This window comes from Hyla sarda, chromosome 3 (genome assembly GCF_029499605.1).
Source record: "Hyla sarda isolate aHylSar1 chromosome 3, aHylSar1.hap1, whole genome shotgun sequence".
Taxonomy (NCBI): Eukaryota; Metazoa; Chordata; class Amphibia; order Anura; family Hylidae; genus Hyla; species Hyla sarda.
The window spans coordinates 365,435,639-365,462,717 of NC_079191.1; the positions used below are offsets into that span (position 1 = coordinate 365,435,639).

General features: G+C 41.2%; 1 long non-coding RNA gene across 1 annotated transcript; it reads left to right on the forward strand.

The window, feature by feature from the left end:
* Window positions 1-921: 921 nt before the first annotated feature.
* LOC130360825 (uncharacterized) lies at window positions 922-26,854 on the forward strand. Its single transcript, XR_008890814.1, has 3 exons — window positions 922-1,070; window positions 1,582-1,657; window positions 26,689-26,854. It is a non-coding gene; the product is annotated as an uncharacterized LOC130360825 (long non-coding RNA).
* The last annotated feature ends 225 nt before the right edge of the window (window positions 26,855-27,079 follow it).

A 27,079-nucleotide genomic window follows, 5' to 3' on the forward strand; every position in this document is an offset into this window, starting at 1 on the left:
TTCTGCTTATAATAAAAAGGAACAGAAGTAGAATAAATACTACAAATAATAATATTTAGTAAAGGTAGTAGTGCTAATAGTTTTAATAATAACATTACTGTAAATAATAATAATTTAAATAATAATAATAGTAATAATAATAATACTATCTTACAGTAGTTGTTTTTGTAATATTAATACTGAGCAAAACTCTCAAAATCAGGTTCAATTCATTAGGATCATAAGTCAGATTCAATTCAGTCCAAATAAATTTGGTATGAATCAAAAGTACTCCAATTACTAAAAAGTTATGAATGACACTCTGAGGTCTCATAAATGTCAGTTTTTTATATTTATCCTTTGCAGATTGGGATGCACAGCAGCAGTACAGTAGGGAACATTGAGAAATAAAGAAAAAAAGGCAGAAAAAGACTAAAACCAATTTTTATTAATTCCTATCAAAAGAGGGTACACCTCACAAAAACTAACAGCAAACGTGAAAGCACAAATATCTTGCTCAACAGCAAGTAATCAAATAATACCAATAAAGCACATAACACAATATTAAATGATAAGTAATATACACACTCCTAGGTATGTCCCTATCCTCCGTGTCTCAGGAGGTTGGACAACAGGTAGGGATTGTAGTAATCACCTGATAAACCCTAGGTTAGGAAGATCTCAGCCCCAACATGTCTGATCACGGGGGTCTGGCCTCTGGGGCCTCGGCACTCCAGTCATCCGGTGCACGAAGCAAGCTCTCTACAGTGCCGGATGACTGTGAACACAGCTTCCGTGATTGTGACATCACGCCACGCCCCACTCTGTTAATGTCTATGGAAGGAGGTGTGACAGCTTTATACTAGCATAATGCCCCCTCCTATAGACATGAATGGAGAGGATGTAGAGTGACATCATGATCACGGAAGCCCAGGCTTCTAAGACCATAACGCTGCAGATCGCCGGAGTTCCCTGCCGCTGGACCTTCCGTGATCAGACATGTTATCCCCTATATAGGGGCAGAGTACCTCTTTAAGTTTATCCAGACCCAACACTTTACTGCCTTCATCAGAAGACCAAGGTTTAATCCAGTATGTTATATATTCCTGCATTATATAATACATAACAAAGACCCATAATGTTTCAATGCATTTACAGATAGGACCGTACAAAGCTATAATTTTCAAAACATCTTTTATCCATCACCTCATTCTGAAGGTTTGTTTTTTGTGGCAAAAATTGTAGTAGTGTAGTAAAGTGACACCATGGAAAATTTTAGCTACTCAAATAGTCAAGAATACAGCTACATATGTTTTTACCATATACAATTACAGCTCCAGGTATTACCTAAACAATTCAAATAATATTTTGATGGTTGTTTCACAAATTGTGAAATACTAAAAACCTCACAAATACACACAGTACTAATGTAAAGAATACACAATGACATTCAAATAATTTCAGTGTATCATAAGTGACATCTTCATCTACCTTACAGTTGTTACTTTTCTTTTCTGTTTGGAGATCACAATGCCCAAAAACACTTAGAAGGCTTTTTGGGCTTTTTGACTACTAGTAATGACGTGATTTTTGTTTTTGAAGCAAGGCTTTGAGTTAAGTTGCGGCTGGCCACCTTCTTTCAACAAGAAAGAACTCCACTGAATAGGAGCTGAGGCAGGTAAGGTAACAGTACGCGACACTTAACCTCTCCGCTGTTTTTCTTTATTTTTCTCTGTATTTTTATTTCATATTCAGAGTCTGTGTTAGTGATATCCCTCACCCTTGCAAATTGACTGTGAGGAAGACCCCTAAACACAGCAGGAGCATATCTGTGGGTTTTACATACAAAGTAGTAGCAAACCCATCAGTAAATAGTATTACTATTATACTTTAAAGTAAATGTAACAGTCCTGTGTTTTTTATTAAATTTAATTCTAGCGATTATTCTAGCGATATCACATTTTCACAACAAAAACACGTCATCCATGTAGCGAAGGCACATGGATGATTTGTCCAGCAGACCAGCTTAAAAAATGTGTTCTTGCTCAAAAGCTGCCATATTGGCATTAAAGGGGTTATCCACCATAAGGTGACTTTAGTACGTACCAGGCAGACAGTAATGGACATGCTTAGGAAGGATCTGTACTTGTCTTGGGGCTAAATGGCTATGTTATGAGATTACCATAACACTGTGGCAGCTTTTTGTGAACTTGTATTTCCTGTTTCACTTTTCTTTTTTTGACTACAAATCCCACAATTCCATTTTCCTCCCTCCCACACATCAGCCACCCCACCCATTCAAACTTAAATGAGCTGAATCCATCAAAAGACCTGTGGTTATCAATCAGGGTGCCTCCAGCTGTTGCAGATTGATCCCTCCACCCAATGAAGCAGACAGGCTCTCTGTCATTGGCTGACTAGTGAGTCAGGTCTTGGCCGCATTGCAAGCTGGGAAAAATCCGAGACAACAGTCATTTTGTATGCTGTTTAAAAATAAATAGTGGGATGAAAATCACAGAAGAATTTTGGGAAACCGTCACACAGAGGTAAAGACACTATATTATGAACTACACTAACTTTACAGCCCCTGTAGCATAGTCAAATAAAAAAAATTCCCGGAAGACCTTTTTAACTAGACTTTGGGCGAATGAAAATCTTATAGAAACTCCAAAAATTATATTCAAGATTGAATCTGAAGTACCAGTCTTATAGGGGCATCATGTCAGTTACTCTAAAACATTGTATACCTTAATTGTGTGAGATATTTGTGTATAGACTCTGGACATACAGAAAACACTGGTACCATGTATGTAGGTGTACATAAATGTAAATATAATATGCTATGATAATTTAAAGTTGTGTTAATGTTATATTTATATGTACACTGTTATGTACTTTTAATAAAGACTAAAAAATAAACATATCAAACAACATGACAAGTAGTTTTCTCTAGAACAAATAATATTTTTTTTCCTCATTTTCTTTTCACCACATTTTCTCTTCACCCCAAACTGTGATACAATTAGGATATATAAATGTGATGCTATACTAATCTGATAACAGACTACTATTCCATACATTGAATACTATTTTCCTAAGGAAAAAAGGGGGAGTGATGTGAATATATATATATATATATATATATATATATGCATTTTTTTTAAACCAGTACAATAATAGAAAAGCATGTAACAATTGGTATCATTATAATCGTATTGAGAATGTGTCGTTTTAACCATAAAGGGCACTGCGTAAATACGAACCCCCCAAATTAGCAAAACTGTGTTTTTTTTTCAGTTTCTCCCCAGTTATAATTTTTTTTTTATTGCTATGCTATACATTTTATGGTAAAATGAAAGGTGTAACTACAAAGTACAATTGGTTCTGCAAAAACAAGCCATAAAATGGGTCTGTGGATAGAAAAATAAGAGTTATGGCTTTTAGAGAGTGAAGAGGAAAAACAAAAATGCAAAAATGGAAATTGGCTTAAGGGTAAATATTGGGATACAGACTCAAATCAATTCAAATGCCCTCCACACAATGTCCATATATACTACTCCCTATACCCCCTATATACAGCTCCCTATGGCCCCCTATCTCACATATAGTGCCCCTGTCTCATATACTATAACACATATACTGATCCCTATTCCGCAGATATACTTCTATAACCTCCCCACTTCCATGTACATTTGTTTATATACCCCACCCTCTATATTCCTTCTATTGCCCCCTCTTTCTCTGTGCACTGTTACAGGACCTTTATGTGCTGCTCTAGATGTCCCAGACAGTTGCACTTAAGCAGCTTATCCCCGCCTCCTTGACACTTGGATGGGAAATAAAAAGATGATTTTATAAGTTTGGCAACCACCATCCGCTCCAGTGGAATTTGCAGAAGTTCAACTCAGTGAAACCCAGTGATCAGGTGTGTAGAGAGGTAGTAGTGCTCATTTGGGCACTGCAGTCTCGTCAGTGTTTATATTGGGTGCAAGTCTGTTTGAACTTGCACACTATTTTAAGCAGTGGTGCAAGGGTACTGAAGCTTTATAGCAGGCACCATAGACATAGATACAATAGACTGGAGCTGATCCAAATAACTTCAATGGCAGAGTTTTCTAGTCATGCTCTGTGACCTGTGCAGAAGTCACAGGGGGAGGGGGAGGCTAAACTCTGAGCATCAGCTATTGAAAATTGTGTTTTACCTATCTTTTTGTACCACCTTTCACTGTAATGCTGTCTGTGATGATAAGGAGGAGACAGCTGGTGGAGAAAACAACTTTTTGTATGTCCCTTGTTGTATGATAATTAAGTGCAAGATAATGCAGGTGGTCAGTTGGGTGGGCAGCTTGGTGAAATGCCAGTTGAGGGTGATATGGTGTAATTAACAGCCAAGGCATGACCCAACATCTCCACATACACATCCAGGACTGCAGGCTTTCAGGCATGATAGGAAACATCAGGTTAACGTCCATTACCCATTACTGCTTGTTATATAGGGCAAATCTTGTGACATGTTCCCTTCAAATGGCTTCCTCAGCTTGATCAATGGGAATGCCATGAGTTGGACACCCATTGATCTAATATCCTGAGCACAGACCATCAATAGATAACCCCATCATTGTAAAAAAATATAAATAAATATATATATATATATATATATATATATATATCTGTTTCTCTTTTGGAAAACTAGTAGTATAAGTAAATATTCACAGACAGCATTTATTGCAGAACTATCTTTAACTATTACCAATCCATGCACATACTCAAAAAGTTTCATTCAAAGACATTTTTGCAGCAAATATCACATAATACATTTGAACCTGAGGAAGCACCTGGATGGAATATAAAACTATAGTGAATAGTTGGAGTTCGGTAATACATTTTAATCCTATTTGTATACGCTATACTGCCAAAATATTGTCTGGATGAACATAATCTTCTGAAGTTAATGACAGTTCTGTATACGGTATACCTCACTAGTATTTGACTATAAAAAATTAGAATAATGCTTGGTCAACCACATTCTAATCTATCATAACTTTCATATGAGCCGATCTCGGATCATCCGCCTAACGTTAATTCTACTGAATAGAATCTTACTTCTTCCAATCTTGCAAACCCCTAAAGGAGAATATGTTATGATCGGAGGGATGTGTGGACGGAATGCGGTTCTGAATACGAAAAGAAGGCAAATGATAAGGAAATGTACTTTTGTCTCAAGGCAAATAAGAGTTTCCCCTTTATTCTTGGCACACTCTATGTATATACAATAAAAGGGTATTATAGCAGATTAGAAAGACCCCCATAAGAATCCTTCTTGAAAAGTATTGTTGCTGACAGCCGTGACCTCTGTGAGTCTGCATGTTTACCCATAATTCATAATTAACAAAGACATTAGAACAGGCACTGGGGGTTTGTGTGCTTTATTTCTTTCTAACTGGGCAGCACTAATGCTGAAAGTGCTCCCTGTTCAGTGATTTAACATTTCAGGAAATCTTGGAGAGGCAGCAGAAGCCTCCTTATATAGTTCATACTCAGGGACTTTGGTTATACAGATATGGCTGTGATAATTATTCAGCTCTTGTTATTGCTGTACTTCTGCACCTGATCCCTCAGCCATTAGAGCACTCTGCAGGTTATTACAACTGTCAAACATCAAAGTCTCTTTTATAGTCTCTCAACTATGTGGTTATCACTTATTTCCTTTAAATTCTCCATCTGCATACAAGTCTCCAATGTTCTAAAGTAACAAATATCTGGTAACATTTTTTTTATTAATTACTCCCTCCAATGAGTTGTCTGTGTTATCAGCACATTAAATTTAAATAGCAATATATTCACTTCGTTTAGTCTTCCAATGCCCCCTTTTGGTTGATTTGCTATTGCACTGGGCGGTAAGATTTATTGACACAATAGGAAACATAACATTTTGATTTTCAATGTATTGTTATTTCCATACAAATTATTATTATACTCTCGGTTGCATTCCTATGCAATCGTATATGTATTTTTTTTGTTTTTTTTCTAAAAGTTTAACTGTATCATTAAGTGGTACAATTTAGCACAAAATGTAGAGGGATAAAAACAGGCATTTAGTTATTTTTGGTCATTTAGTTCTTATTGCCAAGAAAACCACAAAGTTCACTGACAATCTTCATTTTGCCACCTTTCTTTTACCAAGGGACAAGCACTGGTTGGGGGGGTGGGTTGGATGTTTTTGGAGAAACATTATTGGGAAAAAAATCAATTAACTGTTGGCACACCTTTTTATTATTACTAGTCACCACATACTGACACTTCAGATGTGATCACAACTGTGTCTGAATAAGTGAGGCATACCCAGAGAGAAGTGCACCTTAAACAAGCCTTTCTTGGTGGTTTAGTAGAGGGAATGTTGTGTGCAATGAATGCTGCAGCTTATGTCGAGCAGAGACCTACAACAGCAGGCATTAGCACTTATTCCTCATGCCCCCTCCCGTAGGCTTGCATTGAGGGGCGGAGCCTGATGTCACACGGGGGCGGAGGCGTGACGTCACACGCCGCTGGCCCTGCGGTCGGGCATAATCAGTCCCGGAGCGAACACGCTCCGGGGACTGATTAAAAACGGGGTGCCGCGTGCATGATCCCTGGGGTCCCCAGCGGCGGGACTCCAGCGATCAGGCATCTTATCCCCTATCCTTTGGAAGCCCCCAAAGGTTACATAATGGTGTTTTTTTTCCACTTTTGCCTCACAAATATTTTTTTTTCTGGTTTCGCCATAAATTTTGTGGTGATTGATGTCATTACAAAGTACAATTGGTGGTGCAAAAAATAAGCCCTGTATGGGTCTGTAGGGGCAAAATTTAAAGCATTATGATTTTTAGAAGGTGATGAGGAAAAAACGAAAGTGCAAAAATGGAAAAACGCTGCATCCTTAAGGGGTTAAACAATGGTATAGATGAGTTTCAGGGCTATTGCAAACTTTTTCCCAAAGTTCAATGAACAGGTTGAACAGAACTTTTGAAAAGTTTGCTCATCACTAATAGTCAATTTAACATTAGAGACTCATCTGGCTCTGCAATGCTAGGACAGGATTGCAAAGCCTTTTATGATCCAACGGACACACTTTCAGATTAAACCCCTCTCAAGGGCTGTGATAAAACTTAAAGGTGTTTCACCATCTGGGAAATATATGAATTATTTAAGCTATAACCCATAGCTGATTAGCACGGATTCCACTTATTCTCAACAGTAGAATGGAGATCCTCTTCTTCCTCTCCTAGAGCGGAGCAGACCATGCATGAGGCTCACTCCATTAGCATTTCTTAACGCCAGTGCACAGATGACCACCAATCTACAGTACATAGAAGACCACTTTTCCACCAAATTTTTCTTATGTTAAACTGGAGTATAGGGACCCTGTGCACCACTCATCTTTTTGTTTTCTCTCTGACATAGAAACAACATGACAGCAGGCACTAGACAAGAATGCCTGTGTCTAGATGATTAAGGGATACACTGAATAGCTTCCCGCTCTATCCCCATAGCAGCCATCTCCAGTAGGAGACTGAACATATTGCCATGCTATGGCCCTGGATCATGTGCTGGAAGCGGCTGCTATAGAGACGAAACAGAAAGCTCTGTCTCACAATGCAGGTGGGGAGGTGGAAACCCCCCCCCCCCCCCCCTGTTCCGAGGTTTCGGCGCAAAATTTAAAATTCTTGAAAAATTACAATTGTATACAATGCTGCATTTTTCTGAAAATGACCACACCAGTAAAGGAAGACTTTAATCTCGTTATGAAGTTTCAGGTTTATTTCTGCTATGTTTGTCCTGTTATTTGAACCCCTTTATGTTGCATACTAGTAAACAGATACTGTTAAACCGGAGATTATCATCTTATTGTAAACTAAAAAAAATTCCAGCGCTGCATTTAGTGAACAAAGGATTCCAATAAGTGATCATAGATTATAAATACTTGTTAAACCATTGTGCTCTCCGGCTGATAGTCCTCTCCCCTTCACATTAAGCCTATCAATTTATCTTGTAAAGTGGTAAAATGGCAATGTGTTAATTTCATTTTAGAATGTGCTTAATAAATGATTGCCCTAGTTTTATGTCATCTTGGAGAGCAGCGCTGGTTTTATTGAAGACGGAGTCTGCTGGAGATAGGCAGTTTTCAGTTCAGGTTTATGTGATTATATGCTAAATAAAATGTTCATGGAATTGTTGGTGGCGAGTGAAAAAAAACATATATGTATGTATGTAGCAATTACAAAACCCTATTGTGCATGTGAATAACAGTGAAAAACAATCCTAGGCAAATGTATATGTTTTCTTAGGGTCCATTCACACTATGATTCAGGTGTTTGCATGCTTGTTAGAACTGTGTAGATAGATTAACCCCTTAAGGACACAGCCCATTTTCACCTCTAGGACGCAGCCCTTTTTTGCACATCTGACCACTGTCACTTTAAACATTAATAACTCTGGAATGCTTTTACTTATCAATCTGATTCCGAGATTGTTTTTTCGTGACATATTCTACTTTAACATAGTGGTAAATTTTTGTTGTAACTTGCATCCTTTCTTGGTGAAAAATCCCAAAATTTGATGAAAAAATTGAAAATTTAGCATTTTTCTAACTTTGAAGCTCTCTGCTTGTAAGGAAAATGGATATTCCAAATATTTTTTTTGGATTCACATATACAATATTTCTACTTTATATTTGCATCATAAAATTTACGTGTTTTTACTTTTGGAAGACACCAGAGGGCTTCAAAGTTCAGCAGCAATTTTACAATTTTTCACAAAATTTTCAAACTCGCTATTTTTCATGGACCAGTTCAGGTTTGAAGTGGATTTGAAGGGTCTTCATATTAGAAATACCCCATAAATGACCCCATTACAAAAACTGAATCCCCCAAAGTATTCAAAATGACATTCAGTAAGTGTTTTAACCCTTTAGGTGTTTCACAGGAAAAGCAGCAAAGTGAAGGAGAAAATTCAAAATCTTCATTTTTTACACTTGCATGTTCTTGTAGACCCAATTTTTGAATTTTTACAAGGGGTAAAAGGATAAAATTTATACTTGAATTTGTAGCCCAATTTCTCTCGAGTAAGCACATACCTCATATGTCTATGTAAATTGTTCGGCAGGCGCAGTAGAGGGCTCAGAAGCGAAGGAGCGACAAGGGGATTTTGGAGAATACGTTTTTCTGAAATGGTTTTTGGGGGGCATGTTGAATTTAGGAAGCCCCTATGGTGCCAAAACAGCAAAAAAAAAACACATGGCATACCATTTTGGAAACTAGACCCCTTGAGGAACGTAACAAGGAATTAAGTGAGCCTTAATACCCCACAGGTGTTTCATGACTTTTGCATATGTAAAAAAAAAAAAAAATTTCACTAAAATGTGTGTTTCCCCCCAAATTTCACATTTTTGCAAGGGTTAATAGCAGAAAATACCCCCCAAAATTTGTAACCCCATCTCTTCTGAGTATGGAGGTACCCCATAAGTTGACCTTTAGTGCACTACGAGCGAACTACAATGCTCAGAAGAGAAGGAGTCATATTTGGCTTTTTGAGAGCAAATTTTGCTCGGGGGGCATGTCGCATTTAGGAAGCCCCTATGGTGCCAGGACAGCAAAAAAAAAACACATGGCATACCATTTTGGAAACTAGACCCCTCGAGGAACGTAACAAGGGATAAAGTGAACCTTAATACCCCACAGGTGTTCCACGACTTTTGCATATGTAAAAAAAAAATGTTTTTTTTTTCCAAAAATGCTTGGTTTAGCAAAAATTTTACATTTAAAAAAAAGATAATAGCAGAAAATACCCCCCAAAATTTGAAGCCCAATTTCTCCCGATTCAGAAAACACCCAATATGGGGATGAAAAGTGCTCTGCTGGCGTACTACAGGTCTCAGAAGAGAAGGAGTCACATTTGGCTTTTTGGAAGCAAATTTTGCTCTGGGGGCATGCTGCATTTAGGAAGCCCCTATGGTGACAGGACAGAAAAAAAACCCCACATGGCATACCATTTTGGAAACTAGACCCCTTGGGGAACGTAACAAGGGGTAAAGTGAACCTTTATACCCCACAGGTGTTTTACGACTTGTGCATATGTAAAAAAAAATATTTTTTTACACTAAAATGCTTGTTTTCCCCCAAATTTTACATTTTTACAAGGGATAATAGCAGAAAATACCCTCCAAAATTTGTAACCCCATCTCTTCTGAGTATGGAAATACCCCATAAGTGGACGTGAAGTGCACTGGGGACGAACTACAATGCTCAGAAGAGAAGGAGCATCATTGAGCTTTTGGAGAGAGAATTTGGCCATGTGCATTTCCAAAGCCCCCCGTGGTGCCAGAACAGTGGACCCCCCCACATGTGACCCCATTTTTAAAACTACACCCCTCACGGAAGGTAATAATGGGTGCACGGAGAATTTACACCCCACTGGCATTTGACGGATCTTTGGAACAGTGGGCTGTGCAAATTAAAAATTTTATTTTTCATTTTCACAGACCCCTGTTTCAAAGATCTGTCAGACACCTGTGGGGTGTAAATGCTCACTGTACCCCTTATTACATTCCGTGAGGGGTGTACTTTCCAAAATGGGGTCACATGTGGGTATTTATTGTTTTGCACTTATGTCAGAACCGCTGTAAAATCAGCCACCCCTGTGCAAATCACCAATTTAGACCTCAAATTTACATGGTGCCCTCTCCCTTCTGAGCCTTGTTGTGCGCCCCAGAACACTTTGCGCCCACATATGGGGTATCTCCGTACTTAGGAGAAATTGCGTTACAAATTTTGGAGGCTTTTTTTCTTTTACCGCTTGTGAAATTTAATTTTATGTATGGGACAACACCAGTATGTTAGTGTACAAAAATATTTTTTTTTACACTAACATGCTGGTGTAGACCCCAACTTTACCTTTTCATAAGGGGTAAAAGGAGAAAAAGCCCCCCAAAATTTGTTAGCCAATTTCTCCCGAGTACGGCAATACCCCATATGTGACCCTATTCTGTTGCCTTGAAGTACGACAGGGCTCCAAAGTGAGAGCGCCATGCGCATTTGAGGCCTAAATTAGGGATTTGCATAGGGGTGGACATAGGGGTATTCTACACCAGTGATTCCCAAACAGGGTGCCTCCAGCTGTTGCTAAATTCCCAGCATGCTTGGACAGTCAATGGCTGTCCGGAAATGCTGGGAGTTTTTGTTTTGCAACAGCTGGAGGCTCCGTTTTGGAAACACTGCTGTAAGATACGTTTTTCATTTTTATTGGGGGGGAAGGGGGGGTGGTGGTGGGGGGGCAGTGTACGTGTGTATATGTAGTGTTTTACTCTTTATTTTATGTTAGTGTAGTGTAGTGTTTTTAGGTTACAGTCACACTGACGGCGGATTACACTGATGGCGGCAAAACTACAAATCTACAAAACTACAAATCTCAGCATGCTAAGACAGCAAACTGCTGTCTGGGCATGCTGGGAGTTGTAGTTTTGTAACATCTGGAGGGCTACAGTTTAGAGACCACTGTCAGTGATCTCTAGCCTGAACCCCTCTAAATCTTGCAAAACTACAACTCCCAGCATGCCAACACAGCAAACAGCTGTCAAGGCATGCTGGGAGTTGTAGTTTTGCAACATCTGGAGGGCCACAGTTTAGAGACCACTCTCTAAACTGTCGCCCTGCAGATGTTGCTAGGCAACAGACTCCCGGACACGCGGCGTCATACTCACCTCCACCGCCGCCATGATCACAGCCTCCGCCGGGTAAGTGACCGCCGCTGCCGCCGCCGCTACTACACGGTTCCCCCCGCTGTGCCCGGACACCGATGGGTGGGCATAGCGGGGGGAACCGAACTTTAACCCCCCCGCCCCCAGTCTGCTATTGGTCGGCCGCTCCGCCGATCAATAGCAGGGATAGGAGGGGTGGCAACCCTGCCACCTCACTCCTATCTCTTCAAGGGGGATCGAGGGTGTCTTGGACACCCCCGATCCCCCTTATTTTATCGCGGCGCCGCCGTTGATGGGCAGGGGGAGAGCGCTCCCCCTGCAAACACCGTAGATGCCGTGATCAGAACTGATCACGGCATCTATGGGGTTAATGCTGCCGGGACCGGCGCTGCGGTGGGACTCCGGCTGTGATTGACAGCTGAGTCCCACCCGCGATCTCCTGCGCTGCCCGCGGCAGAGCAGGAGATCGCTTGGACGTATGCATACGTCCATTTGCGCGAACGTGTAGTTCGCCTGGACGTATGCATACGTCCAATAGCGGGAAGGGGTTAATAACTTATATAACTATATGCAATAAATGGCATAACTTGCAATGAAGATACATAGCTCACATGTCCACTTTACCCATGAACACAAAAGTGCAACTCCCTGTTAAATTTAAGTTTTCCAAGGTGACAAAAAATTGGCAACTTTGGCATTTGGTATTTTGTTTCCCTGTTTATGGCATTTACAGTGTGAGAGCAATATTATTATATTTTAATAATTGGCAATACCAATTATTGGTAATTACTAGTACTTTTAATAAGAATTGATTAGGTTATATTTTAGGCACTAAAATGTTTTCCTCAATGATATTATGTTCAATTATGCATAAATAGACTGAAATTGCAGACACTTAGGGGTAGAATTTTTTTTTTTCAAATCAACTGGTGCCAAAAAGTTATACAGATGTATAAATTTCTTCTATTTAAAAATCTTAATCCTCCCAGTACTTATCTTCTGCTGTATGCTCCAGAGGAAGTTGTGTAGTTTTTTTTCAAGTCTGACCACAGTGTTCTCTGCTGACACCTCTGTCTGTGTCAAGAACTATCCAAAGGAGGAGAGGTTTGCTATGGGAATTTGCTCCTTCTCTGGACAGTTCCTGACATGGACAGAGGTGGCAGCAGAGAGCACTGTGGTCAGGCAGAAAAGAACTACACAACTTCCTCTGGAGCATATAGCAGCTGATAAGTACTGGAAGGGTTAAGATTTTTAAATAGAAGTCATTTACAAATGTGTATAACTTTCTGGCACCAGTTGATTTGAAATGCAGGTGTTTTATTCAGTTGTGGACAGAAAATCTGCAGCAGCAAAGATGACCTTACCATATCCTGTATATATGCTGAGACAAGTTTCCCTGTACATTGATCTGCTGGGTCAGTTTGTAAATTTATCAAATTATGTCACAAAATTGTTGAGTATTTGTAATGAGGTTAAAGGGGTACTCTGGCGCTAAGACATCTTATCCCCTATCCAAAGGATAGGGGATTAGATGCCTGATCGCGGGGGTCCCGCCGCTGGGGACCCCGTGATCTTGCACACAGCACCCCATTACATTCAGTCCCCGGAGTGTGTTCGCTCCGGGTCTGATTACTGGCGATCACGGGGCCGGAGCATTGTGACTTCCCGGCCCCGCCACCGTGTGACAGCACGCTCCGCCCCCGTGTGATGTCACGCTCCGTACCCTCAATGCAAGCTTATGGGAGGGGGTGTGACAGATTTTTAGAGAACTAAAATCTGCAGCAAAACCAATGTGTTGTGGATTTGACGGCAAATCCATGGGAAATCCTTAGCAAAATCCACAAGTTCAGGGTACAATGGCAATGTCCGCCATTAACATTGAGATTCAGCCATCAACACAGCATCTAAAAGTTCAAATTACAGTTGCCGGAAGGTTCAGGGGACTGATTGGGACCTCTGCTACAGAGTGCAGTCATCCCAACCCTCTACAATGGCAGCTGAAGGGCTTCACTTCACCTTCATGCTGCCGATTGTCAATCTTCTTATAGAGTCTGCACAGGCCAATATTACCGATCAGTGCTGTGCCATTGCATAGCACTAGACAGTACAAAAAAATCTAAAGATCACGTAGAATAGTCTCCTATGTGGACTTAAAATCTGTTTATAAAATAATAGAAAATGTGTTTCAAAATATAAATAGTCGTCTCCTAAAAAAAATGTTTTAATCACCCCCCTTTTTCCTACTTTTTAAATTATACAGTGTAAGCAAAACAAATATATGTGGTATGGCCATGTACAGAAATGAGCCGAACTATTAAAATATAATGTTAATGTAACTGCATAGTGAATGTGTAAATGGAAGAAAATATTAAACTGGCAGATAAAAAGAAAAGGTTATGTTGCAAAAAATGAGCCCTCATAGAGCATTGTAAAAAAGTTATAGGCGTCCAAATAGGGTGATTTTAAGCATATTTATTATCTTTAAACAAAGCTAAAAAATGTAAGTTGTAATATAAAACAAACCCTATATAAATTGGGTATAATTGCATTTGTATTAACCTAGAGAATAAAGATACTGGGGTTCATTTACTAATGGGATCCCGACTGTCTTTTTCTCAGGTTTTGCGCCCAAAAAAGGTGTCACGCGTTTTTTGCACTAGAATTTGCGATCAAAAAATTTCAAAAAAGCTGACCAACTCTCCTATTTTACTCGGAAAACCCAAAAAGTGGCGTGGCCATCGGGAAAAAGTGACATGGCCATCAAAAAGTCCTGCGTGTCCTCCACAGTTTAGAAAAATTCCAACATACAGTATTTACTAATGTCTCCACATAAAATGTGGTAGATTTGAGCTCTGAAAAACCTGGCCGCTCAGAACAGTTGTAAAAATTCCTGTCAGTGAAAAAACCCACAAAGAAAACTACACTCCACTCTTAGTAAATGAGGCCCACTCTGTATTTACCATGTGTAGCGACATTTTTTTTTCCCACTGAAAATTTTTTTTTTAAATCAATTGGGAGCAGAAAGTTAAACAGATTTGTAAATTACTTCTATTAAAAAATCTTAATCCTTCCAGTACTTATGAGCTGCTGTTATGATCCACAGGAAGTTCTTTTCTTTTTGAACTTCATTTCTGCCTGACCACAGTGCTCTCTGCTGACACCTCTGTCAATGTCAGGAACTGTCCAGAGCAGGATAGGTTTTCCATGGGGATTTGCTCCTGCTCTGGACAGTTCCTAAAATGGACAGAGGTGTCAGCAGAGAGTACTGTGGGCAGACAGAAAGGAAATTCAAAAAGGCAAGAACTTCCTGTGGATCATACAGCAGCTGATAAGTACTGGAAGGATTAAGATTTTTTAATAGAAGTAATTTACAAATCTGTTTAACTTTCTGCCACCCATTGGTTTAAAAAATGTTTTCCAGCGGAGTGTTATCAGTGAATGGTTTAATCTTTGCATCATTGGTGGTCTAGGGTACAGAAAGTGTTAATGCTTGATGGTCCAGGGCAGATAGGGTAAATGTTTAGGTTATGGATGGTCCAAGACAGTGGAATGGTAACTCTTTCATACTTGGTGTCCAGTGGTTACTTACCTCTTCAGGATCCATTTTTTTCTATTTAATTAAAACGATTTGAATATTTTTTTTTCCATAAAATGACAAGAAGGGATTTCTGGGGGGAAAAAACTGGAACAAAAGCTGCAACAAACTCTGAGTGAAATCTTCCTTTGGAATCATACATGCTGTACTTGACACGGTTTCTGGTGCAGTTTTTATTGTAGTTTTTGGTGTGAAACACAGAAGTGGATTAAAGCATACATGTCATGTTCCACAAAAAAAAAAAAAAAAAAAATGTTGCTCTGTATCTAATCCTGATCATGTACATCTAATTTTTATGCCTCTATCACCTATATTTATTATGAAAATACATTTTTTCATTAGCTCACAGTGTTAGAAATCCTCTCAGGGGAAGGTGTTGTGTCCCTCCCTTGAAGTGGTGGGAGGTGATTGGTGGATCTACTCATGCAACCTTGTCCATAAATCATCTTTTGTCCATGACTCATGGACAAGCCTGATCCTGCTGCAGGACTGGTTAGTGTCCCAATAGGTATAGGGACTCCTAGCGGTGGGATTTTTTTAGGAACTGTTTTCTTTATAAAAAATTCAAACTTTTTTAAACAACCCTATTAACAAAAGGTCTTTAATTTTCATCAGTAACAGCATATAAAAAGTTTTTACATCTGACAGTGGCCATTTAAACAAATTAAGAAAATGTTATGCTTCCTTCCATTTGGATGCACTCCTGGAAAATAAAAACTCTGTATCAAAAACAGATTTAATTACTCCCAAAAGGGTTGTGCGACAATAAAAATATTTTTTAGAAAGTGATCTAGATGCTGCCAAAAAAATAAAGCATACTCACCTTCACTGATCCCCTCGACTGCATTCCTGTCAGCTACTGGTCCTTGTTGCTCTAGGCTTTTTCCTGTTTCCTGTGACAAGGTGACACGAAAGAAACTACAGTATCTGCATGGTCTCCAGATCACAGGAATCAGGAAGAAGCTGAAAGCACCAGAGATCAAAGCTGGAATATACGGATAGGTGATCAGAGATTTTTTATTTTATTTTGGCAGCACCTAGCCCCCCCCCCCCCCCAAAAAAAAAAATAAAATAAAATAAAAAAGCACCGAATGCATAATATTAAATAAGTGACAAAAAACTAAAACTAGTGCACTATTGAGGGTATTTTGATTGAATTTAATGTTATCCAATGGGTGATACACTTCAAAATACACATCCAAATGCATTGCATGAACCTAGCCTACAGCTGGAATGATATGTGTCAATTTTGTAGATGTGGTGAATACATGGGGATCAGGAGTATCTGATTTTTTTTTCTTTCATTTGAATCAACTACTGAGTTTGCCTCATAAACCTGAAAAAACAAACTACACGTGTGATTCCAGTCTAACTCTGGGTTAAAGGGGTTCTCCGGTACTTAGACATCTTATCCCCTATCCAAAGGATAGGGGATAAGATGCCTGATCGCGGAAGCCCTGCCGCTGGGGACCCCCGGGATCCTGCACGCGGCACCCCGTTTGTAATCAGTCCCCGGAGCGTGTTCACTCCGGGTCTGATTACTGACGACCACAAGGCCGGCGCCGTGTGACATCTCGCCTCCGCCCCCTTGTGATGTCACGCTCCGCCCCTCCATGCAATCCTACGGGAGGGGGCGTGATAGCTGTCACGCCCCCTCCCGTAGGCTTGCATTGAGGGGCGGAGAGTGACGTCACATGGGGGCGGAGGCGTGACATCACATGCCCCTGGCCTTGTGGTCGTCGGTAATCAGACCCGGAGCGAACACGCTCCAGGGACTGATTACAAAAGGGGTGCCGCGTGCAAGATCCTGGGGGTCTCCAGCCGCGGGACTCCCGCGATCAGGCATCTTATGGATAGGGGAAATGATGTGTAAGCACCGGAGAACCCCTTTAAAAAGCAGATCCCATACCACCATATCACTAGCCACCATAAAACAGTTTTACTTGGAACTGAATACTCTTTGAAAAAGAGAACATTCTGCCATAAATGACTATATATTATATCAACTATATGTTTTTCAAACAATAAACATTGTATAGAAAGCCCTTTCGACATTGCATATAACCCAGGCCACTGTCTAATGAACACATTTGTACTGATCGCTCTGTGGGTGGGCAGCATAGTCCTAAAGGTACTATATAGAAGATTTTGACGGGGATTTATTATCCCTTTGCCTGGCGTAGGCGGCCAAAAAGCAATATTCTTGTGCAAAGGGGTTGTGAGGTCATGGACACAGCAAATTTAGTCAACAAAAATGGTAAAAATTTTAACTAGAATCTACGCCAGCTCTGAGATGTGCCAGAATTTATGTAGCGGCCCGCCCCCCTACAAAAATCAATGTACCCGTGTGCTTGTGAGGAAACTGGTCTTGATAAATAGTCTCTAAGTCTTGCAGAAAACCAATGAATATAATTCGTGGATATTTTTCCAGTATTCTCAAGGGTCTTGAGGGAATGAATTACCTTACCTGGCCCACTGACCACCAGGTCTATCAGTCAACTTTTTTGCCTGATGATTTTTTGGTTGATGTCAAGTTTGTCAACCAAGCATTTGCCCAATGAAAAGTTACATGCCTGCAATTATTCATAAACTCTATTTAAACTCAAGGGTTGCATTTGCTTTTATTTGCTTTTTAGTACCTTGGTGCATTGTGTCTTTGTTGAGCATATGGCATAACTTTTATGAGATTGCCAGAAGTACCTCCTCATACTTTTATGATTAGATTCAGGGCAGTATTTTCAATTAGTCATATAGAACACTTGCCTGAAGTACTTACAGGACAGGCCATTTGGACTCCAGCCATACAGATAAGATTTTTCTTTATTGTATTCTCTTCTGGGCTCATTATAAAGCACCATGCTTATGAAGAAAATGTTGCTGGAACCAATCGGCTAAAGTTTATTGGCTTTGTATCAATACTGTTTATTCAAACATATAAAAATATATTACATCAATTGAAATAATATTTACATGAAAAAATTCTACTAGCAATATGAAACAATGACATATAGCATTTCATTGCTCTACATATGATTACAGGGACAATTGTTAAAGGGGTTTTCCAGTGAAACACAACTTATCCCCAAGTGTCTGGTTGCAGGGGGGTGGAAGGGTTATTCAACTTCTGGGGTGGCCTATGATGTTCATGGTGGGTCATCAGCTCTCAGCGATGCATGCTGCAGATGGCAAAACTATGCATTCACTTCTATAGGAGGGGAGATACCCAAATACAGCACTTAGGCATCTTCGGTGCTCCAATAGAAATTAATGGAGCACATGTCTTCTGCATCTCGCACTTTCTCTGGAAGAGGGCAGCCCATTTTAAATATCAGGTTGGGTCCCAGAGGTTGCACTCCCTGCGATCAGACACTTAACCCCTATGCTGTGTATAGGGGATAAGTTGTCTTTCACTTGACAACCTCTTTAAAGGGGTACTCCGCCCCAGACAACTTATCCCCGATCCGGCTGATGGGACCCCTGCGATCTCTGGCCTGGTGCCCAGGCGTTCTAAACATTTCTGTCCAGCGCGCCGGCTGTGCTAGGCTTCAGGTGGCCATGGTCATCACGCCCCCTCCATAAATGTCTATGGAAGATATATGGAGCGGGGGTGATGGCTGTGGTCGTTTGTAATCCAGCATGGAGCAGAGTTTGATCTGTGCATACTAATTACTGGGGTGCCAGGCCGGAGATTACGGGGGGTCCCAGCATGCCAGAACCCCCTGCGATCAGACATCTTATCCCCTATCCTTTGGATGGAGGGTAAGATGTCTAGGGGTAGAGTACCCCTTTAAGGGTGATTCCTTCCCTTCTTGTGGGATTGCTGAATGTGTCCACCCTTGTCTGAAAATAGGCTGATCGTGGGAGATAGCAACTGCTCCATTAATTCTCTATAGGCTTCCAAACATAGCCAAGTGCATTCTTGTGGTCAGACCTAGTATATTTATTTTCCTTATAGCTGCACTCCCTCTGTATATTAGCTATTGGTACTGTTGTCTTTCATGATACACCTTTCTCTACATCTTATTAAGAAAACACCACAATATTGCTCAAACACCAAGAATCAGACAGATCTCCCTTAAATAGGCAGTGCAGAGTGAGAATAGGAGGAGAGCAGATTTTGGGTGCCTTCACTTGCTCCTTTAATGATAGAGGGGCACCCTATCTGCCAGAGCAGAGCAGGAGCTGCAGCAGGAGAAGAAGCTTTGTGACAGCAGTGAAAGAAAGGATGGTGGAAAAGAACAGCAACCTGGACATGACAAGCACATAACAGCACTCATATGTACTGAAGGCGGTGGGGGTTTACAATAGGAAGCATAACAGTCTTAAAGGGGTACTCCGGCGCTTAGACATCTTATCCCCTATCCAAAGGATAGGGGATAAGATGCCTGATCGCTGGTGTCTCACCGCTGGGGATAATATAATCACTCCCCGGAGCGTGTTCGCTCCGGTCTGATTACTGTCGATCACGGGGCCGGAGCGTTGTGAAGTCAAGGCTCCGCCCTGTGTGACGCCACACTCCTCCCCCCTCAATGCAAGCCTATGGGAGGGGGCGTGACAGCCCTGTGGTCGCCGGTAATCAGACCCGGAGCGAACATGCTCCGGGACTGATTATAAACGGGGTGCGGCGTGCAAGATCACGGGGGTTCCCAGTGGCGGGACCCCCGCGATAAGATGTCTAAGCGCCGGAGAACCCCTTTAAACAAAAATGTTTAAAGCGGTACTCCGCCCCTAGACATCTCATCCCCTGTCCAAAGGATAGGGAATAACACGTCTGATCACAGGGGTTCTGCCCAGTGGCGTCGCTAGGGGGGGGCCAGAGGGGGCCATGGCCCCCCTAGATCAGGCCGTGCCCCCCCTTTGGCCCCCCCAATTTAAATTAAATAGGGATGCCCCGATACATTGATGGCTCCGCCCCCAGCACAGGAGAGGACGGGCCAAGAGCTGACAGGTCACACAGCAGAGCAGCCCTTCATGTGAGGTGAGTGATGTCCCGTGTCCTCCCTCTCTCCCCCCTGATCAGCAGTATAACCCGGGGCTGAGTAATGTGTATGGTAGCAGTCCAGTGGGGTCACTTTCCCTCCTCCAGTGTCCACAGGTCACCAACAGGCCACATTATCACAACAATTTTTGTGAAAAAGCGCAATTTTTGCCGCGATTTTTCCATAAATTGTTCTGGTAATGTGACCTGTTGGTGACCTGTGGACACTGGAGGCGAGAAAGTGACCCCTCTGGAAGGACAACATGTGAACACATTAACCCCTCATTAACCCCTCAAGGGTACATTCACATGTACAGGATCTGCTGCATATTTTTGCTGCATATTTTGTGCAGCTGATTTTGCAACCCATTAGCTTCAATAGGTAGCAAAATCAGCTGCAGAAAATATACAGCAGATCCTGTATGTGTGAACGTACCCTAAGGGCTCATTCAGGGGTGGATCCACAGTGTATGCGGATGCGCAGCTGCGGATCCGCTGACAAAGGCCCCTAAAGTGCTGCCCTCTTTGTGCCTGCTAATAGCGGCAATCCACCGCTACCAGCAGACACACTGCGATGTGCGAGTTACCCTGCAGTGTACTCACACACATCGCGGCCGCTCTCTGTGTAGCTCAGGGAGCCGGGGGAGCGGCCGCGATGTGCGGGATGTGCGGATACACTGCAACTCGCACATCACAGTGTGTCTGCTGGTAGCGGTGGATTTCCGCTATTAGCAGGCACAAAGAGGGCAGCACTTTAGGGGCCTTTGTCAGCGGATCCGCAGCTGCGGATCCACTGACAAATACCCCGTGTGAACGCATCCTTATGCTGCAGATCCACCGACAATGGACCCTACAGTGCTGCCTCCATCTGTGCCTGCCTATAACGGCAATCCTCCGCTAAGAGCAGACACGCTCATTGTGTGTGTATATATATATATATATATATATATATATACACACGCACACACATTTTAAAATTGCCCCCGCACTTTTGTCACTGGCCCCCCATGTGCCCCCCCTAAATATGAATGCTGGAGACGCCACTGGTTCTGCCTCTGGCCGCTTGTCATCAGCTTGTCATCAGCTGCACAGAGTGAAGATCGCTCCGTGCCCGATGACTCACGATACAGGTGTCGGAGTATCATGATGCCACGGATCCCCCCCCTCGTGATGTCACCCCCCCCCCCAATGCAAGTCTATGGGAGGGGGCATGGTGGCCATCATGCCCCCTCCCATAGGCTTGCATTGAGGGGGTGGAGTGTGATGTCGCGAGGGGGAGGAACCTTGATGTCACCATACTCCGTACCCTGTATCGTGAATCATCGGGCACGGAGCAATCCCCTATCCTGGGTGTGGGTTAAAAAAAAACAATCTTACACTCACCTCTTCCAGTCCCCAATGGAAGTCACATTGACTCTCCTGGTGCCCCGTTCCTCACTGCTAATTCCTTCTTCCTGATGATGTATTGTCTATCAGGAACTTCCCTGCTCAGTCAGTCATTGGTTGTAGTGGTGTCCAACCTTAACCAGTGATTGGCCGAGCGAGCAACTTCTTGCCAAGATAACATTCAAGGCAGTAACCATTGGTACGATAGCTGCATGGCACTAGAAGATGTGAGTATGGGTTGTTTTTATTTTTAACCAATCTCCCCATGCAAAACATTTTTTTTAATTCACAGACAACCCCCTTTAAAGGGGTTATGTATCAAAAGCATTTTTTAAACATACCAAGCCTCCTTGCAAAAAAAAAATAAAATGTCAAATTTAAAATTAATATAATTTAGAAAAATGACTTGTGCATACTGCTTAGGATAATACTTTTTCATAAAATTCACAATACACCTGGAGGTCTACTTTAATTTAAACAGAGTGCTAATTTATATGTACTAAAAAAAGCTTATATCTTAAGGGTTAAAAGGCATCATGTCAATAAAGAGTTAAATGCAGGGTATCTCTAAGATGAAGGTAACAATATTGGAGAAATCACACCTCAGCATTTCTCTATATGTTTATGATTAAAAAAACTGCTAATTTGCTCATTAGTTTTCTTTTAAATAAAGTCATTATGTTCTTTAATTAAAAAAGTTTAAACTCATGTTATTGTTTCATCACTTTAAAATAAGGAAAAAAAATTATAGTTCTGAAATTATTTATTTTTCTTTGTAGTATACATGAAAGTGAAGCCATAGATCAGAAGTTAGGAAATTGTCTTATCAGCAGATAGAACACTTGTGGTAAATTCAGATTTCCCATGGCAGCCCTCCTGACATAAGTACAAAAGTGCAGATACTCTAAGCCGGACGGACCTCGAAATCTCCGGCCGGACAAAATCTGTCAGGAGATTTTGAGTGCGGGCAGCGTCGACCAATGCCGATTTAAAGGGGTTATCCACCATAAGGTGATTTTAGTACGTACCTGGCAGGCTGTAATGGACATGCTTAGGAAGGATCTGCGCTTGTTTTTGGGCTAAATGGCTATGTTGTGAGATTACCATAACACTGTGGCTAGCTTTTTGTGAACTGGTATTTCCTGTTTGACTTTTCTTTTTTTGACTACAAATCCCACAATTCCATTTTTCTCCCTCCCACACATCAGCCACCCCACCCATTGAAACATAAATGAGCTGCATCCATTCAAAAGACCTGTGGTTTTCAATCAGGGTGCCTACAGCTGTTGCATTAGTTGCAGATTTATCTCTCTCCCAACAAGTGATCCCTCCAACCATTGAAGCAGACAGGCTCCCTGTCATCAGCTGACTAGTGAGTCAGGTCTCGGCGCATTGCAACCTGGGAAAAATCTGAGACAAAAGTAATTTTGTATGTTGTTAAAAATAAATTTTGGGGTGAAAATCACATAAGAATTGTGAGAAAACCATCACACACAGGTACAGACACTACATTATGACCTACACTAACTTTACAGCCTATGTAGCATAGTCAAATAAAAAACTTCCTGGAATATCCCCTTAAGCATTGTCTGCCAAGTGGAGATTAGCTAGAACATTAAACAAGTTCAATGTTCTGGCAGAATTTTTTTCAAGGGGATTTTCCGGGTGAAAATTCTGCCTTGAAAACTCTGCAGTGTGCACTGTGCTGCTGAATCCCATTGCCAGCAAAGGAACCTTGCTGCACAGGAATTTCCAAGCGGAATTTCAAAATGGAATTTTGTTCGGAAATTCCGTAGTGTGAACCCAAACTTAGAGGCTACATTATCTATCCATCCCCAAAAAAATCACAGCAGCACTTCCATAAGCAAAAATGTGGCTTAATTCAGCACAAGAATGCCAGAGCGATGTTTCGGTCATCTCTCACGACCAAAATGTCACTCTGGCATTTTTTTGCTGCATAAAGTCACATTTTTGTTTATGGAGGTGCTGCTGTAACTTTTTTCGGATACTACGCAAGCCACTGACCAAGGCTTTGACCGCTGGCACTTCTGTTTCCTACCACTATTGCTTGTGCTGTTCTATCTTCGTTTAATCTTCCTTATCTATCTATCTAGGCTTGATAATGGCAATATGAGGTTGTCAAAACGTAGCACACTAAGGGTGGTTTCACACCACGTTTTGTACTTACCGTTCCCGTATACGGCTAGGAGGAGGGGGGCGGGGCTTAATCGTGGCGCCCGCACTCAGCCGTATAGGGGAACCATATTTAATACATGTCTATGAGCCGACCGGAGTGAACCGCAGCCTCCGGTCGGCTGCGTTTTCGGCCGTATGCGGTTTCCCGACCGTAGGCAAAAACGCGGTCGACCACGTTTTAGCTTGAGAGAGGCTGCTTGTATGCAGCCGAAACGTTGCCTTGATGTCTGAGTTGGAATAAACGCCACTGCTTTTTTACCGTATATGGAGTGCTACAGCCTTCTGTTTGCTATATCTATTTATCTAGAAAAACAATAGAGTGGCACTCAAAAAATGCTGAAAAATGTAGTGATTTTTTTGTCTCACATCATGGCATATGTGAGACAATAAATTCACTATATTTTTTCTGCATTTCTTCAGTGCCGCACTATTGTTTTTCTATATGGTTAAACTTTGGTTGGGTCTGGAGTGTTGGCAACTGGCATCTAATACCAAGGTAGTGCTGCAAATATTTTTTGGATTTTATCTATCTATCTATCTATCTATCTAAATTCACAGAAGAGCAGCACAACCAAAATGTAGCTATACGTAACTGGTGCAAGCTGTGTCGGAGCCTTGGCAAGGGGATCCCAGCATAAATATATCCAAATAGGCAGCAGCACACAGTGTGCTGCTGCCTATTTGGATCTATCTATCTATTTATCTATCTATCCATCTATCTATCTCATATCTATCCATCTAAGAACTACAGGAAAGAAGCACAAACAAAATAGTAATTCACATGGTAGGTGCAAGCTGTGTGGGAGCTCTGGTCAGTATCTCCACTCTTCAAACATATCCAAGGAACAGCAGCACACAAGGAGTAGTGAAAAAATGGTGAAGGTTTATTCCATTTGTCCAGTGTAATACAGAACAACATTTCTGCGGCCTTACGCTTGAGAATGGCAACGTAAGGTTGCAGAAACATTGTTCTGTATTACAATGGACTAATGGAATAAACCTTCACCATTTTTTCACTACTCCTTGTGTGCTGCTGTTCCTTGGATATTATCTATCTATCTAATCTGTCGGTCTACCTACCATATGTATCCAGAGGTGTGCATAGAAGGCCCCATTAAAATGATAAATCCCTTCATGTTGCGAGCTTTACTAGCAGATCTAACATGACAGCCATGTTTAGAAGGCTCCTGATTGCCATGGCAACTGTTCGTTATCCTTTGATCCCACCACCTGGTCCATCAAATAAATTCCTATATACCACACTCGATATTGTGTAGCACACAGGGAAGGTTACAGTGCAGGGAGTAATAGTCCTTTAGGAATGTCTTGTGGCAGGGTGGTGTAGCCAACCTGATGTTCCCCTATGAGCTCAAACAATCTTTTGTTAGATAAGTTTCCCGGCAAAGGGAAGTGCAGGAATGAGACCTCTGGACACTAGGATTATGTGGAAACAGCCTTACTGAACCTTCTGTGCAAATCCAGATATCACATAATCTTTTCAGCACAGAGTGGAATGTTACATGAGTAAACTGAGTGAGTAGTCACTGTCCCTTCAAGAATCAGCTCCCTAGCAGATGCACTGAATAGAAAGTCTCTAATGTTGTTCTGTGACAGGTTAGCCACACAGCACTAACTCCAACCATAGGCCACTGAAGAAATGAGTGTAAGCAGAAGGACTTTTGATCAGCTATATTCTCCTCTGTCAGCTCTTGAGCCCACTCAATAATTTCCTAATCAATGAATGCCACGTGACATATATGTAAACTGCTTACAATCTACCTCTTCAGAAATGGTGCTTCCTCCAATGACAACAGAGCTTATTTTTTGTTTCCCATCTTTACATACTTTCCACGACCTTTGAGCTCTTCACCATCTTTTGTCATACTAACCAACATTTAAACAATCAAAATAGCTAAATTCAAGCCCTATCCTGAAAACACCCCACAAACGCCCACTTCTAGGTAGAGTTTGCACAAGTCTCGTTTCCTTCCTGGCCCAGTTTGTGCGATTGTCCTCCCAAAATCAGGACTATAGACAGTTATGCCCTGTTTATTAACAATGTATTCTTCTGAAAGAGTAAGTCCTATACAAAGGCGATAGACTTGATCAGGGCCCTGTGGCACTTATATGGTCGGCCTCCGTTCTATGTATGTTTTATCTACCTGTCTATGTGTCTGTCCATTCAACCTCTCTTTAACACGGTAATCTATACTTAAATCCTGTATCTTCCGTTTCCGTATCTTCTTCAATATTTTCTCTAAATAGATGTTGTTCCTTTTCCCTAAAAGAGTAACACTGCCATCTAGTGTGCCCTTTTTTTACTTCCCCACTAATATTTGCTTTGGAGGTTTTTATCCTGTCAAGTAAAAACTAGTTCTTGGAAAACAACCAACTCTGTTGGAACTCGGAGATAATAATCAGTTTCTCTGGGCTTGTGAAATTGGCTCATTACGCGTCCTTTTTAACAGAAAATATTGAAAGCGATTAAGTCTGCTTTACAGAGTGGGCATGAAATGGCTAACCTTCGGCCACCCACAGTTCCTAGGTGCCTGGCGTCATTTTTTGCATGCAGTGTAATGTCTTTATTTGAAGTGCTGTTTATTCATCACCTGCTTATTTATCTCTTTGCATTTGGCAGCCACATCCATCAATGTTAAACTGTCACACAAGGTTATTTTTCTTTTACATAACATTAGAGGCCTTAGGAACAGGCGTATTAGAAGTAATATGTTTCAGACCTGTAGCACAGAATGACAGAATCATTTTTACTTGAATATATTACAATTTGAAATCCCTCACATCATTTTTTTTTCTTTTTTTTAGTATTAATGTTGCTGAAGGTCAAAGATTGCCAGACTTCATTCTGCTGCTGTCAGGGCATGTATATCGGAGAAGATCCAAAGCATCAACACCTTTCAAAGCCCGTCCTTTCAAACCTCATTTTATCTCTTCTGTTGATAAACTAGTGTGCAGCATATTTAATGTACATTGTCACACACCAAAGCTGGTTTGTATTTTGATCCTTCAGATTTGTCAGATACCGATGCGTTAATTTTTTTTAGCCAGTTCTTATTTCTAGGACATTTTTAAATCCTATAGTTATTACTGTGGTAAGAGGAATTATTATTCTAGCTTTTACAGTGCTTACTATTTTATGACTTCTTCCTATTTAGTTGTTATAATATACCCCCCCCCCTCACCCCTAAAAAAAAAA